Source organism: Argentina silus (genome assembly GCF_951799395.1).
Source record: "Argentina silus genome assembly, chromosome: Y".
In the NCBI taxonomy this organism is placed as follows: domain Eukaryota; kingdom Metazoa; phylum Chordata; class Actinopteri; order Argentiniformes; family Argentinidae; genus Argentina; species Argentina silus.
In genome coordinates this window covers 43,483,028-43,497,898 of record NC_139654.1, presented here as the reverse complement: position 1 = coordinate 43,497,898, position 14,871 = coordinate 43,483,028, and the positions used below count along the sequence as shown (strand labels likewise).

The 14,871-nt window shown below is 41.0% G+C and overlaps 1 pseudogene across 1 annotated transcript in view; it reads right to left on the bottom strand.

Moving 5' to 3' along the window:
• Positions 1-545: 545 nt before the first annotated feature.
• Positions 546-14,871, bottom strand: part of LOC310824141 (cytochrome P450 3A27-like) — a 37,916-nt pseudogene continuing 23,590 nt past the window's right edge. The window contains exons 4-13 of the transcript in view: positions 6,468-6,567; positions 6,221-6,334; positions 5,786-5,874; positions 5,534-5,697; positions 5,085-5,212; positions 4,887-4,962; positions 4,526-4,686; positions 1,633-1,852; positions 1,267-1,429; positions 546-665 (exon numbers count right to left, since the gene is read on the bottom strand). The product of the transcript in view is annotated as a cytochrome P450 3A27-like (transcript). The remainder of the gene's footprint in view (positions 666-1,266; positions 1,430-1,632; positions 1,853-4,525; positions 4,687-4,886; positions 4,963-5,084; positions 5,213-5,533; positions 5,698-5,785; positions 5,875-6,220; positions 6,335-6,467; positions 6,568-14,871) is intronic.

Sequence of the window (14,871 nt, the reverse complement as noted above, 5' to 3'; positions counted from 1 at the left end):
ATGGCATGTTGTTCATTCTCATGTTATGATTTAGTTTGTGATTATACACACGTTTTTAGCGTGATGATAGAGACCCACTACCAGACGAGTACAAAACATACACAAGTCACATGCAAATCCCTGCACTGCAGACGACAGACAACAACTGTCTCTGTACAACTAGTCCTGGACCTCCACTAATAGACAGATACAAAGAGAGCAGCATACAGTAGCAGCAGAGCCCAGAGGCGAGGCAAGGCAAGTTTATTTATATAGCACATTTCATACACAGAGGCAATTCAAAGTGCTTTACGTAAAATAGATAAAAAGGAAAGAGCATGAAAGAAAAATTAGAATAAAAACGCATAAAAGACATAAAAAAAGAATAAAAGTCACAGTGCATTTTAGGGTCACAGTGCAATTATTAGCGCCAATTTAGTTTCAATTTAAGGCAAAAGCGAAGCTCTTTTTTTTTTTAAGCCCATTTTTGAAAGTAGCCAGTGTTGGGGCTGATCCTAGATCTATGTGTAACATAATAACTGAGAGACCTGCAGCAGGGCAGGTCCTCATCCCTGGCTGTCTGCTTTGAGCTGGTTGTCGTTGGACTCCTGGCAGCGGAACAGCAGCTTGAGTTTGATGGGCCGTATGGGCATCAGAGTGTTCTGTAGGTCCATCTCAATGGGGATCTGGTGAGAGTTGACACACAGTTAAAGTATGAAGGAACGAGTAAAACAGATGTCAGCGTTACACTATGAATGTTACCTAATACAGTGTCACTGTTACGTTCGGGTAGCATTGCACTATAAATTCAAATAAACTCAAACTCCTGGACAACCTCTCTTGGGTCGACATACATTAAAATGGCCCTATGAAGTCTCGAGGGAGTTTTGCAGAAATACAAATAGCTTTTTTTTTTAAATCTCACACTTCCATCATTTAGTTACTAAATTTTAGTAGGTAGCCTATACTGAGGATGATTGGCGCCTAGTACTGAAAAATGCAATCTGGGAAATTAAATGGGGAGTACATACTCATGCAGTACGCAAGTACAGAATTGTAGTATGGGGGTTCAAACCCGGGTCTCCCATGTGGAAGACACAAACGCTACTATTAAGCCAAGAGGACATCCTCAAGGTCTGAGGGCGACACTTCAGTTTACATGTCTCAGGCAGGGCTACCTCATCACGCGAGTGTGATTCCAAAATCACCTCTGCTACATATAGAAACGCAACAAAGTCATAGGTACAAAATTATATTTACAATCATTGTATCATTATTTTGTCTCACCTCTGTCTCTTTGCAGACGGTGAAGTTGAACCTCTGTAGAATCTCCACCATCGCCAGTTTCAACAATACCAGAGCGAATCGCATCCCGATACAGTTCCGTGGGCCCAACCCGAACGGCATGTAGGTGTATGGGTCGATGCTCTCCTTGTTCTCCTTACTGAACCTACACACGGAGAGTTCAGAGGAGGAGGGGTTAAAGAACATATCAATTAAATCACAGTAATATGATGGTTATACATGGTTGAAGAAACCTGTTTGTGTTTGGTCGTCGCATTTAGGTTTGTTTTATGGTTGTTTGTGGAACACTGCTCTTATCGTTGCTGTTGTGATTGATATTGTGGTTGTGGTTAAGATGTGGCCCATTACCTCTCTGGTTTGAACTCCTCTGGGTCTTCCCACACATCGGGGTCACGGTGCAAGGTCCAGATGGGTATCATGACAACCATACCCTTGGGGATGGTGATGCCGCTGATCTCAACAGATTTCTTGGCGACTCTTTCAAGTCGATGGGGTACAACCTGAGAGACTCGTTGATCACGCTGTCTAGATAGTCCATCTGCATCAGAGCCTCGTACTGGATAGGAGCCTGCACAGGGATATTACACTCACATGAGCACTAGTGATTGGTCGTTCACGTAGCCGTAGCCCAGAACTAACTCTTTTTCGTCACAAATCTGAAGAGCTGTTAGTTTTTTGTGTTTTTTGGGGGGGAAATGAACACAGTACTATACTTATTCTAATCTGCATAGCCTAATTTCATGACACCCGCATACAGAACGCCATTACTTTCAATGTACGTGTGTACAAAAAAAATCGCTAAATAATGTTATCTTGATAGTTAGAAGAAAATACATTTAGATTCCACTGAACAATGTAAATGATAGATGTACACAAGGATCAATCAGAAGTCAAAATGCCACTAAACTGGGCTGCTTTTAGTGGATTGACTGCTTGGAATACTGAATGTGCTACAGTCTATTATTTCCTATCACAGTCGACAGACTACAAGAAAACTGTCAGGTGGTTCAAATGTGAATAACTTGGTATCCATTCCATTAACTGTGGCCGGGCAGCACCGAACAGCCCAGAGAACATTACCATGGTGCTTTTGAATATTAGGTCCCTATCTGGCAAAACCTTTATTGATCTTATCTCAGAGCGAAAGCTGCACTGTAATGTTTTTATCTGAAACCTGGCTAAACATGAATGCATGTCAGTCTATTAGAAGTGGGGAAAAAATATATTTTCTCTCTATTATTTATCTAGCCATGTCGCTGAGCAGATGAGAATTTCATGATGAATATGAATATGAATAGTACACCGTCAACAGCTTCCTCCTGTGATAATGATTTAGCAACCAGCTTCAACACCAAACTAAGGGCAACTATCGACTCTGTAGCACCAGTCAAACTGAAAAAGGCTGTGGCCAAATTTAAAAGAATTTGCAGAAGGTCTGAGCGGACAAAAACTGCAGGTCCCCCTTGATATTCTTCGAGAGCATCTTTCTGCTTTTAATAAGGCAATAAAAAAACGCCAAGACAGACGGGATCATTTCTCAAAATTGATCTGACAAGACACCTGGTGATCTGCTCTCCACCTACAAATGTGAGGAATTTGCAACATACTTCTGAGATAAGAGAACCAATATTAGGTGAGGAGAAGATGTGTTTGATGACTTGTTACCCCACCTTCCACCACATGGAAGCACTATGAACTCTTTTGCAGTGGTCATACAGAAATGCTCAGCAAAGTGGGGGTCTGTTCATCTGCACCTAAAACTACCATGGTGAAACCCCTCCTGAAGAAAAGTAACTTAGACTCTTCAGTCCTTAGCGATTTTAGGCCAATCTCCAACCTTCCCTTTTTAAGCAAAAAAATAATAATTCTTGAAAAAAAGGTGTTCAAACTGTTAAATAATCTCCTTATTCCCAACTGTACCTTTGACATGTTCCAATCTGGCTTTTGTGCCGATCATAGCACTGAGATAGCACTATGTTGTTAAGTTATTAACTAGGTTCTTAATGACCTTAGAATTAATTAATTAATGCTGATGCCAAAATGCTCTTTGTCCTTGTCCTGGTCAAACTGTCTGCACACTTAAAGACACTACTTACAGTAACACTAAGCACCAGGCAAAAAAACAAGGTGTTACCATTGACTCAGATCTTAATTTTGAAACCCATATCAAGAATGTGACTAAAACATATTTGTATCACTTAAAGAAGAGTAAGTAAGTTTGCCGGAAATCTGCCATCGTGGAGAAATTCTGTCTGAAGTTGTCCAAACAACAACATCCTCCCTAATATTAATATATCCCCCCAAAATGAACTTGCAGTGTTGGACATTAGCTGTTGTGTTTCTGCATGCGCACACGATTGGGAGAGGCAGCCACCAGAGAAAGGTCAGTCTACTCCCCTAGAACACCCCTGGCACTCACAACATGTTTATATGCAAACCGAATGTCAGGTAGGACACTGCATTTTAAAAAGCGTGTTTTCCGAACCAAAACAGCGTTCGTAAATTAAATATTTATTCATAAGGGATTTATTATAAGGGATCTTGTTCCCTGATCGCTACCGATTAAAGATAGTCATTACAACCGTTAGGAAGCTTTTAGGAAGCTTGAATATTACATGGACCTTTACAGAACACAGCTGTAAAGATGCAACCTTTCCTCTCCCAGGCTGACACTGAGAGACGAATGCATGCTTGTATTACTAGCAACCTTGATTACTGTAACACTCTCCTGTCTGGTCGACCAAAGAAAGCTCTTGGCAAATGATACAAAATGCAGCAGCACGAGTCAGATGGAGAGCACATATCACACAAGTCTCTGCACTGATAACCTGTTAGTTTTATAATTTATTTTAAGATAATTGTATTAGTTTAGAAATCATTCTATGGTCACGCACACCACTGCATGTCAGACATGCTTTTAAGGTATATACCCTGTAGATCCCTCAGGTCCTCAGGTACTGGCCTTTTAACTATTCTGAAGATTCCAACAACACCTATCTACTTCCTGTTTCAAATGAATAATACTGGGCAGAAGTCTGCACAGGGATGCTACAGACACATTAGCACACTGCAAAATACTGTCACCTATCTAACCATCTGTAGGAGTCTGCAGTGCACAGGGGTTACACACTCATCAGTACCCTCTAAAACACTGTCACTATCATGTCACTATCACACTGTCACTGTCACTATCACCTGTTCCACATGAATAGTACTATATAGGAGTCTGCAGAGGGGTTACCTTGTTGGGAAACACAGTGTCTATCTCCTCCTGCAGCTTGGTCATGATGTGAGGGTTGGTTGCCAGATTGTAGGCCAGGAAGGACAGAGAGCTACTGGTGGTCTCATAGCCAGCAAAGATGAACATCATTGCCTGGGACAAGATCTCATGGTCACTCAATCCTATGACGATGGGAGAAATGCGGTGGTAGGTGTGTTTGTAGGTATAGGTGTTTGAGGCAGGTACTGTATGTGTGTGTGTTAGATGCTAGTATACAGTGTGTGTGTGTGTGTGTGTGTGTGTGTGTGTGTGTGTGTGTGTGTGTGTGTGTGTGTGTGTGTGTGTGTGTGTGTGTGTGTGTGTGTGTGTTTAAGGCAGGCACCTTTACTCTGCTCCTCTCCCTTTGAGTTGCTGTCTTTCTGCGAGTCTATCATCAGCTGCAGGAAATCTACCCGACTCTGGAAGCAGGCTTACGTCAGATCAAAATCACATGAGAACTACCAGATGCTACCAAATCTCTACAATTGTATTACACAATACTGGCTGAAGATCATATATTTGATCAGTTATATTTACATACCTTCCTGGTGCTAGCCACGCGATTGGACTTGATCTTCTGAAAGACAGCGTAGAAGAAATCTGTGACTGAGGCAGGGAATAGGGATACCTCCTTGTTTGCCATAACAGGACCCATGAAGGGGAAGAATGCTGGACGGACAGGAAATGCCACGGTTACAAACAGGAACAGGAAATACCATGATACGTGACTCCAATCCTATTCAATGCACAGCCCTGTCCAGAAACAACTCCAAGGCTCTATCCCTAGACACTTCTGTATCCAATCCACTCAGATCTCCAAGTGTCCAGCATTTAGGAACTAGAGGTTGGTTCTGGACAGGGCCCATGTGTTTGTCAAATGAGTAGAGCGCAAACCATTGGCAGTGTGGTTTATGTCAGTCTAATCAATGAAATCGATAGCTTCATTTATTAAGCACAAAATGACTGAAAGCTATATGGGGGCAGTTGTACCGACTGTGAGGAACAGTGGGCTGAAGATGTCAAACTTGAGCATTTTCTTGATGTTGGTCACAAAGGGGTCGGAGGGGTTGTGGAGGGAGTCGATGTCGACACTGAATGAAGTACTGACGACCACATCCATACTGTATGGTCCAAAGAACACAACCACACAATCTCTGACTACCAGAACCACAACCACAAAATTAAAGGGGGAGTTCACTGAAATTACAAATTCACCTTATCGTCTCGGAGATAAATACTCACTCCTTTAGTTCAATGGGCTCATCGTTATCAGCCGTCTTCTTCAGATTGCTGACCAAGTTACCAGAGTGCTGCTTCATGATCCTGAGCATCTGAGTTGGGAAGGATACATGGAAAAATATGATGATTGATACATGGATTAATATGTGCAAAACATGGGTTAATATCATGTTTGAAACAGGAATTATTTTAATGTTTATATAGCCTGAGAATATACATTCATACAGGATACATTATGTATATAGTCAAGGAATAAGTGACTCCAAAGATGAACTATTATTCTATACTCTGTCATCTGACCACTGAACTTATCTAAGATAAGATTAAATATACTTTATTGTCCCGGATGGAAATTCGAAACACGTCAGAGTTGTTAGTCATTCATTTATTTGTGTTGTTGGAATGAATAAAAGAAGGAGAGGAGAGATGGGACTGTACCTCTTTGATCCGCCCACTGGTGAAGGAGGGAGACAGGACACTGCGGATCCGTCTCCATGTATCATCCTCAGCGATAAACACGGCGTCATACAGAGGCCCGTTGAGATAGAAATTCTAGAAAAATAACAATGATTATATACTGCAAAATTAACCGAATATTAATAATGCTATAATAACAATGATATTATCTATTTAATAAGCCCTTATGTTTTTTTCCCCATACAACAACTTCAATTTTGCGTATTACCCTCCTGTTAGTGAAAAGGGAGTAGCATTCCTTGATGAGGATGGTTTTGATCATGGCTGTGTCCATGATACACAGGACGGGCTGACGGCCATCATAGATCCTACAGACCAGCAAAAACAAAGATAGTTAGATATACACTCACCCAACACTTTATTAGGAACACTATACTAATACTGGGTAGAGCCTCCCTTTGCTCTCAAAACAGCCTCAATTCTTCGTGACATTGATTCCTTTGAGATTCTGGTCCATGATGACATGATTGCATCACGCAATTCCTGCACATTTTTCAGGTGCACTTTCAAGATGTGAATCTCCCGTTTTGCCACATCCCAAAGGTGTTCTATTGGATTCAGATCCGGTGACAAGGAAGGCCACTGAAGAACACTGAACTCATTGTCATGTTCATGAAACCAGTTTAAGACGACTTTTGCTTTGTGACATGGTGCATTATCATGCTGGAAGTAGCCATTAGAAGGTGGGTAAATTGTGGCCATGAAGGGATGCACATGGTCAGCAACAATACTCAAATAGGCTGTGGCATTCAAGCAAATATACCGTAGATAGAGACAGACAGACCCATCACAGATCCTGCACTCTTTGAAAAAGTGCTACCTAGAACCAAAAAGGGTTCTTCTTCCACTGTCCCTTTGAAGAAACCTTTTGGGTTCCATGTAGAACCCTTTCCACAGAAGGTTATACAGTACCGTGCGTAAGTAATGGGACAGTGAAGCATTTTTTCTTCTGTTTGGATTTGAAATAAAAACGTAGAGATTTTTATTTTTTATTTGATGTACATATTGGTGTATCATTCAGAAATTACAACACTTTTATGCATAATCCCCCTATTTCAGGCTACACAAAAGTGATAGGACAATTGGCTTGACAAGTGTGTTCGTCAGGTGTGTTACGTCACATAATTTGTGCAGTCTGCTATTGGTGTCTTGTCAACATGAGGACCAAAGAGATGTTATTGAAAGTCAGGGAAGCCATTATGATGCTGAAATATCAGAAAAAAAGTAAACATAGCCAAAACCTTAAACCTACCAAAATCAACAGTTTGGAACTTCATTTAACTTCATTAAAAGGAAAGAAAGCACTGGTGAGCTCAGAAATTGCAAATTACCTAGTAGGCCAAGGAAGACTTCCAGTGGATAACCAAAGAATGCTCACCATAATTGAGAATCATTTATTTACATCTTGTCAGTCCAAGTACAAGTAAATGGCTCCAAACTCATTGGACGGCATTTCATCATACAGCAGGACAATGACCCAAAACATACTGCCATAGGAACTAGGGATATTTCAGGGCCAAAAAGTGGAAAGTTGTTGACTGGCCAAGTCAGTCTCCAGATTTAAATCCTATAGAACATGCATTTCATTTGCTCAAGAGGAGACTTAGGGCAAAACATCCTAAAAAAACAACAACAGTCACTGCAACATAGGTCTGGCAGAGCATTACCAGAGAAGATACCCAGCGGGGTCACAGTGGGTCACAGACTTTTGCACTTTTGCATACAAAGGATTGGGGACCAAATACTAAACATGAGTGCTTAATTTAGACATTTGATAATGCAAAAGAAGGAAAAATGCTTGGGCACCAAATGGCTAGAGCCAGCCCTGATTAACAGAACCTTTATCGAGCGCACAACATCACATTAATGCCCATAGGAAGAATGAGAATAGAGTATCAACAAAATAACCATTTTAACACAATTTAAAACAACATACGTCTGTAAGTTTTAACCATACGTTAATGTGCGTCAAGGACAACGCGGGAGAATGATGCCCGTGATGGGCCTAACCCAAAACTCAAAGAATATCTCGCTGTCCCTCTCCTTAAATATCATTCCCAACAAAGGACAAGGTGTGAGATACATTACAATAGCAAATGAATTTACAAATGGTGAAAGCTGAAAAATCTGAAACATAGTCAAAACCTTAGACTTGCCAAAATCAAGCACTGATGAGCTCAGCCATTGCAAATGGCTGAGGCTTCACTGCAAGATGCAAACCACTAGTTATTCTTAAAAAGGATAGTCAGGTTACAGTTTGCTAAGAAGTACCTAAAAAGCCTGCAGAGGTGTGGAAAAAAGTCTTGTGAACAGATAAGATGAATATTATCAGAGTGATTGCAAGAGGAAAGTTTGGAGAAAAAAGGATCTGCCCAAGGTTTACAGCATACCATCTCATCTGTGAAACATGGTGGAGGGGATGCTATGGTTTGGGCATGTATAGCTGCCACTAGAACTTGCTAACTTATCATAATTGATGATGTTACTGCTGACAGCAGCAGCAGAATGTATTCTGAAGTGTACAGAAATATCTTGTCTGGTCGAGTAAAAGCAATGCTTCCAAATTCATTGGATGGCGCTTCATCATACAGTAAGACAATGACCCAAAACATACTGCCATTGGAGCTAGGGAGATTTTCAGGGCGAAAAAGTGGAAAGTTCTTGACTGGCCATGTCAATGTTTGGATTTAAATCCTATTGAACATGCATTTCATTTTCTGATGGTAAGATTTTGGGCAAAAAGACCTCAAAAACTGAAGATGGCTGGCCTGGCAGAATATCACCAGAGAAGATACCCAGCACCTGGTGGGGTCAATGGGTCCCAGACGGTTATTGCATACAAAGTATTGTCGATCAAATACTAAATATGAGTGCATAATTTCAACCATGTATACCAATACTAGACAAAAGAAAAGAAAAGAATCTAGCAAAAGCAAACTATGTTCTGACAGGGTTTGACTCATCTAATACGACATCAGATCTGGATAGGTTCCTTGATTTCCTCTGAAAGGTGACATAGGCATGAAAACATGTACACAACATCAAGAAGAAACCATTGATTAAAGCCAAATCAATTGACAGAGGCATGGCAGAAAATGTGTGTTGTCTCTTTAAAAGAAATGTTAAAAATCTCTTTGTTTTCCCTGAATGAAACAAAGCACAGGTGTTTAAAAGGCCAGCCCCACCCCTGATTACAATGATCCACACATGTAGACAGCCAAAGCAACATAGATCAATAAGACATCGCACATGTCACACCAGAATGTGTGTTGGCAAGAGTGTGCCCTTATAGCCAGGATCCACTCACCACCTCTCTGGTCACATCTCCCTGATGTTGGTTATGAAGAACTTTATCAAACGTTTGGATTTGAAATTAAACAATTACTACAAGGTTAAAGTAGAGATTCTCAGCTTTTATTTGATGGTATTTGTATACACATTGGTTTCACCATTTAGAAATTACCCCACTTTTTATGCATAATCCCCCTATTTCAGTGTACCCAAAAGTAACGGGACAGACTTATCAAATGTCCAAATGAAGCAGTCATGTTTAGTATTTAGTGGACAATCCACTAGTATTTAGTGGACAATAACTGCCTGAAGTCTGCAACCCACTAACCCCACCAGACGCTGGGCATCTTCTTTGGTGATGCTCTGCTAGGCCTGTACTGCAGCCATCTTTAGTTGTTGTTTGTTTTGAGGTCTTTTTGCCTAAATTCTTATCATTAGGGAAATGTAATGCATGTTCAATTGAATTTTAATCTGAAGATTGACTTGGCCAATCAAGATCTTTCCACTAGTTGCTATGGCAGTGTTTTGGCTATGGCATTGTTTTATTGTATGGTGTGGCACCATCCAATGCATTTGGAGGCATTTGCTTGCACTCAAGCAGACAAGATGTTTCTGTGCACTTCAGAATACATTCTGCTGCTGCCGTCAGCAGGTACAATCATCAATTAAGACAAGTTAGCAAGTTCTAATGGCAACTATACATGCCCACACCTAACACCCCCTGCACCATGTTTCACAGATGAGGTGGTATGCTGTAAATCTTGGGCAGATCCTTTTTTCTCCAAACTTTTGTCACTCTAGTCCATGATAATATTCATCTTATCTGTCCACAATACCTTTTACGAGACCTCTGCAGGCTTTTTAGGTACTCTTTTTTAGCACACTGTGACCATCCTTTTTGATGATAACTAGTGGTTTTTGATGATAAATGTGTCTTCCTCTTAGTTATAAACAAACCAGAATTAAATGCATAGGTCTATGTATGGATGGATGGATGGATGTTCTCATTGGAACAGCTGGAAGACTTTCTCTGCATCCACGAAAAAACACATGTACGCAAGCACGCACAAACACACACACGCACGCACGCACGCACACACACACACACACACACACACACACACACACAGGCATGTTTAAGATATGCGTAGCCCATGTTTATTAGTTGACTTAGTTGTGGGGTTAGTTTAGATACAGCGCACGATGCAACAAACAGGTACAATATCAGCACACCTCAGCATTGCTACACCCACGTGCTACAGGGAACTGGTACCCGCATAGTTAGATATGGTGCTGGTCCCACACCAGAGAGAACTGGTATGTTCCAGATCATTATACGAGGTAACTAGCTAGTAAATTATTAATTACTAGAAAGTGCTCAGTAGTCCTAGGGCTACAAACACAAGCTGACCAACCCTCCTGCAAACAGGGTGCTAATATTTCTCAATATTAGCTTGTCAAAGCTAGCCAAGGTTCTCAGCTGTCCGGAAACAACAAGTAACTTAGTTAGCCGACTGTCCCAAGTGCTAGCTGTAGCCTACACATGTGACCTTGCAAGTTCTAATAATAACCTGAGGAATTATCGTCGAGCTAGGGTTCAACAATAACAAAGAATTGAGAGCTCACAGGTTAGCTTGCTAGCTCAGAGAGTTAACAGGTGCTCAGAAGATGAAAATCGTCGTTGAGCTGAACCGTAGGATTCTATCATAGACAATCTAACGCCCCGTGAGAATCATAGGCTGAGGTGTAGCCAGCTACAACAACACAACTACAGTACACTTTTCAACCTAACGCCCCATGAGAATCATAGGCTGAGGTGTAGCCAGCTACAACAACACAACTACAGTACACTTTTCAACCTAACGCCCCGTGAGAATCATAGGCTGAGGTGTAGCCAGCTACAACAACACAACTACAGTACACTTTTCAACCTAACGCCCCATGAGAATCATAGGCTGAGGTGTAGCCAGCTACAACAACACAACTACAGTACACTTCAGACAGTCAGAGAGTGAAGAGTGGAAAGGATGAAATGGTGCGCTTGTAGCATCCCTTTATTGGGACAGGTGATAGGCGTTGCTATCACTTGCAAGTGTGTACGAGGTGTGATTCTGTGAATCAAGATGTAAATACAGTGCTCTCTGAAAGTATTCAGACCCCTTCACTTTTTCCACATTTTGTGATGTTACAGCCTTTTTCCTCATCAATCTACACACAATACCCCATAATGACAAAGCAAAAACAGGTTTTTAGAAATTGTTGCTAATTTATTCAAAATAAAAAACTGAAATATCACCTTTACATACGTATTCAGACCCTTTACGTTTTTTGTTGAAGCACCTTTGTCATTATTGCGTATTGTGTGTAGATTAATGAGGAAAAAAAATAATTTCATCTATTTTTGAATAAGGCTGTAACATAACATAATACGGAAAAAGTGAAGGGGTCTGAATACTTTCAGAATGCACTGTATGTGCCTGTTATAGTCCCATTGTGTGATTGGTGTGTGTACTGTTTTCTGGCACAGGCCTTAACTGATCCAACAAGTTCACCAATCATCAATGGTGTGATATGAAGTTGATGGATTTTAATGTTACATGCTACACCAGTGCGTGTGTAAAGTGTTGACATTGCGCAGCTGCTGCAGCAGCAACGCAAAATGATTCTTGGAGTGCTTGGAAATGGTATCAATGCTTTTTGGACGCTTAAAAACATATTCAATTAGTTTCATAGTATGGTAAAGTAATAGAAACATAGATTACAGAAATACATACAATAGTGGTACCTGTATGAAAAACAAAGTGATTGTCCTCGTTTATATTTGGAGGTAGAGGACAAACCCCAACTCTAAGATATTCAGACTTGACAAGACTCTGAACATAAAACAATGTACAGAATCCATAAATTAGAAGTTCCTTGCAGAAACAGACTGGGAGGCTATTTCTTCTGCATCCACACGTGCAACTGGTCACGTTTCTGGTGTAAGAGTAAATACTGCCATCTAGGGTTTAGAGATGGTTAACAGGAAATGGATACATTATTTTACGGATGTACTTTAGGCCTACGTTTGAGTAATTTAGCAGAAGCTCTTATCCAGAGCGACTTAAAATAAATAGCTACATTCATCTTCAGCTACATACATCACGGTCATCACAAGTAAGACTTTCTATAATAATAAATGCCACAAGCAGTCACAGTGGTAGAGAAAGGAAGTCAATTTAATTTAATGTTCAACTTAATTTATTGAACTTAAGTCAACTATATAAATTGATTTGCTATGTATCCCTAAATAGCGGCCAATTGTGTTGAGGTTTCCAGGCTTACGGTGTCGGCATGTGCAGTCCCCTGTCTTATCTCTGCACCCCCACACGCTCTCAGCCAGGGCCACATCAACAAGGCTTTTGACAGAAAGGCTCGTCCCCTGGTTTGCCTGATTGTGTACCAGCTGAGCCATCAGAGAACATGAGGGTTGGGGCATATCTGCATATCTGGAGCCATCGTTCATCTGAAATTAAAAAAGTAACATCAGAGGGGAGTGCAAGGTGAGACAAGAATTGGACAAATTCAACTGAGAGTTGAAGGTCATGGACTAAATGCTATAGTAAAACTAGCAACAATCACCTTCATCTACTTAGTCTATAGGTTCTCTACCATCTCTCTAATCGTCACCATGCTCACCTTCTTCAATGTCTCCCTCTCCTGTTCTAGCTTCTCTTTTTCCAGACTCTGTTTCGCTCTTTCTTCAGCCACCATCACCAGGGCCTCTCTCCTCTTGATGGCCTCTATCTCTTTCTCCATCTGTTTCTTATCCTTTTTAAATGTCTCCTTCTCCTTCCACATCTTGAGCATTTCTCGCTCCACCTTCTGCCCGTCTCTTTTGATTTTCATCCACTCCTTCTTTATCATTTGCAACTCTGCTCCGACCTTCTCTGTCTTTCTAAGCATCTCCTTTGAGGTCTCCTTCTCCTGCTCTTCCTTCTCTTTTTCCTTGCTCAGTTTAAGTCTTTCTTCGGCCTCCATCACCAGGGCCTCTCTCCTCTTGACTGCCACCATATTTTTCTCCATCTCTTTCTCCATCTGTTTCTTGGCCTTGAGAAATGTCTCCTTCTCCTTCCACATCCTGAGCATTTCTTGCTCCACCTTGTGTCCGTCTCTTTGGATTTTCACGCTCTCCTTCCTCATCATATTTAACTCTGCCTCTGCCTTCTCAGCCTTTCTAAGTATCTCCTTTGAGGACTCCTTCTCTTTCTCAATCTCCATCATGAGGATCTTGATCCCACTGTCCATCTCCTCCCTCTCCCTATTGAACTCATTCCTGTCCTCCTGCAGTCTTTCTGCCTTTCTGGCCAGGATCTCCTCCTCCCTCTGCCTAACTTTTTGGTCCCTTCTCTTTTGTTTCTCATATTCCTCTATCTTTTTCTCAAACTCTGCCTTCTCTGTCTTAATCCTCTCATGCTCCTTCCTGATATCCTCAATACTCATATATATTTTCACCTCCATTGTTTTTATGCACCTTCAGTAGATAGAACACAAACAAAAATGATTGAAATAATCTCCACACACCCATACTATAATGCAACAGGAATGTCAGAAAGATTCCCCAAATGAGAATGGTATAACAATCTTTGAGTTTGCCCTTCTGAATCAGTCAACAAATACCAGTACACCGATTGGCAGCAAAGAAATGTTATTATCTATAATGTGCGTTCGGCTGGCGTCATAATGGGTTTGGAATGACTATCATGGTAATTCACTGCCTAACAACTCTTATCAGCGTTCGATGCAATGGTTCGAAGTGACTTGGTCCTGTCAGAGGCCTATGTTAGAGTCAGCAAAAGCTTCCAGTGTGGGTTGGCTGGCTATGTTTGTTGACACGCCTTGAAATATAGCCTACAATTGTGGCCAACAGGTCAAATATCAGTGGCCATATAATGGGCACATTTTATTAACTGGAATCGGCCTGGTACAGGTAGGAGCCTATAGGCTAATAAGCAGAAGACCTCGGCAAAATTAAAAAAGCCCTAATTCAATTCATGCATTTAGGTCTCTCATAATAATAATAAAAAATATATTTTATTTGGAATGTGTTTTTCATTTGTCGCCGACAATTTCAAAGCCTGTGCAGTTGAGTGCAATAGACACACAAACAAAAACACAAACAAAACACTAACAACAACAAGAGGACAGGACCTAAAGGAAGGCCTTTCTAAAGATGTGAGTTTTTAGGCATATAGAAATATCCAACGCTGAATTCGACTTAATGGGAATATCATCTCCTTGTGACAGATATCTCTCAGTGACATTTTTACGCGTCCCTTGTC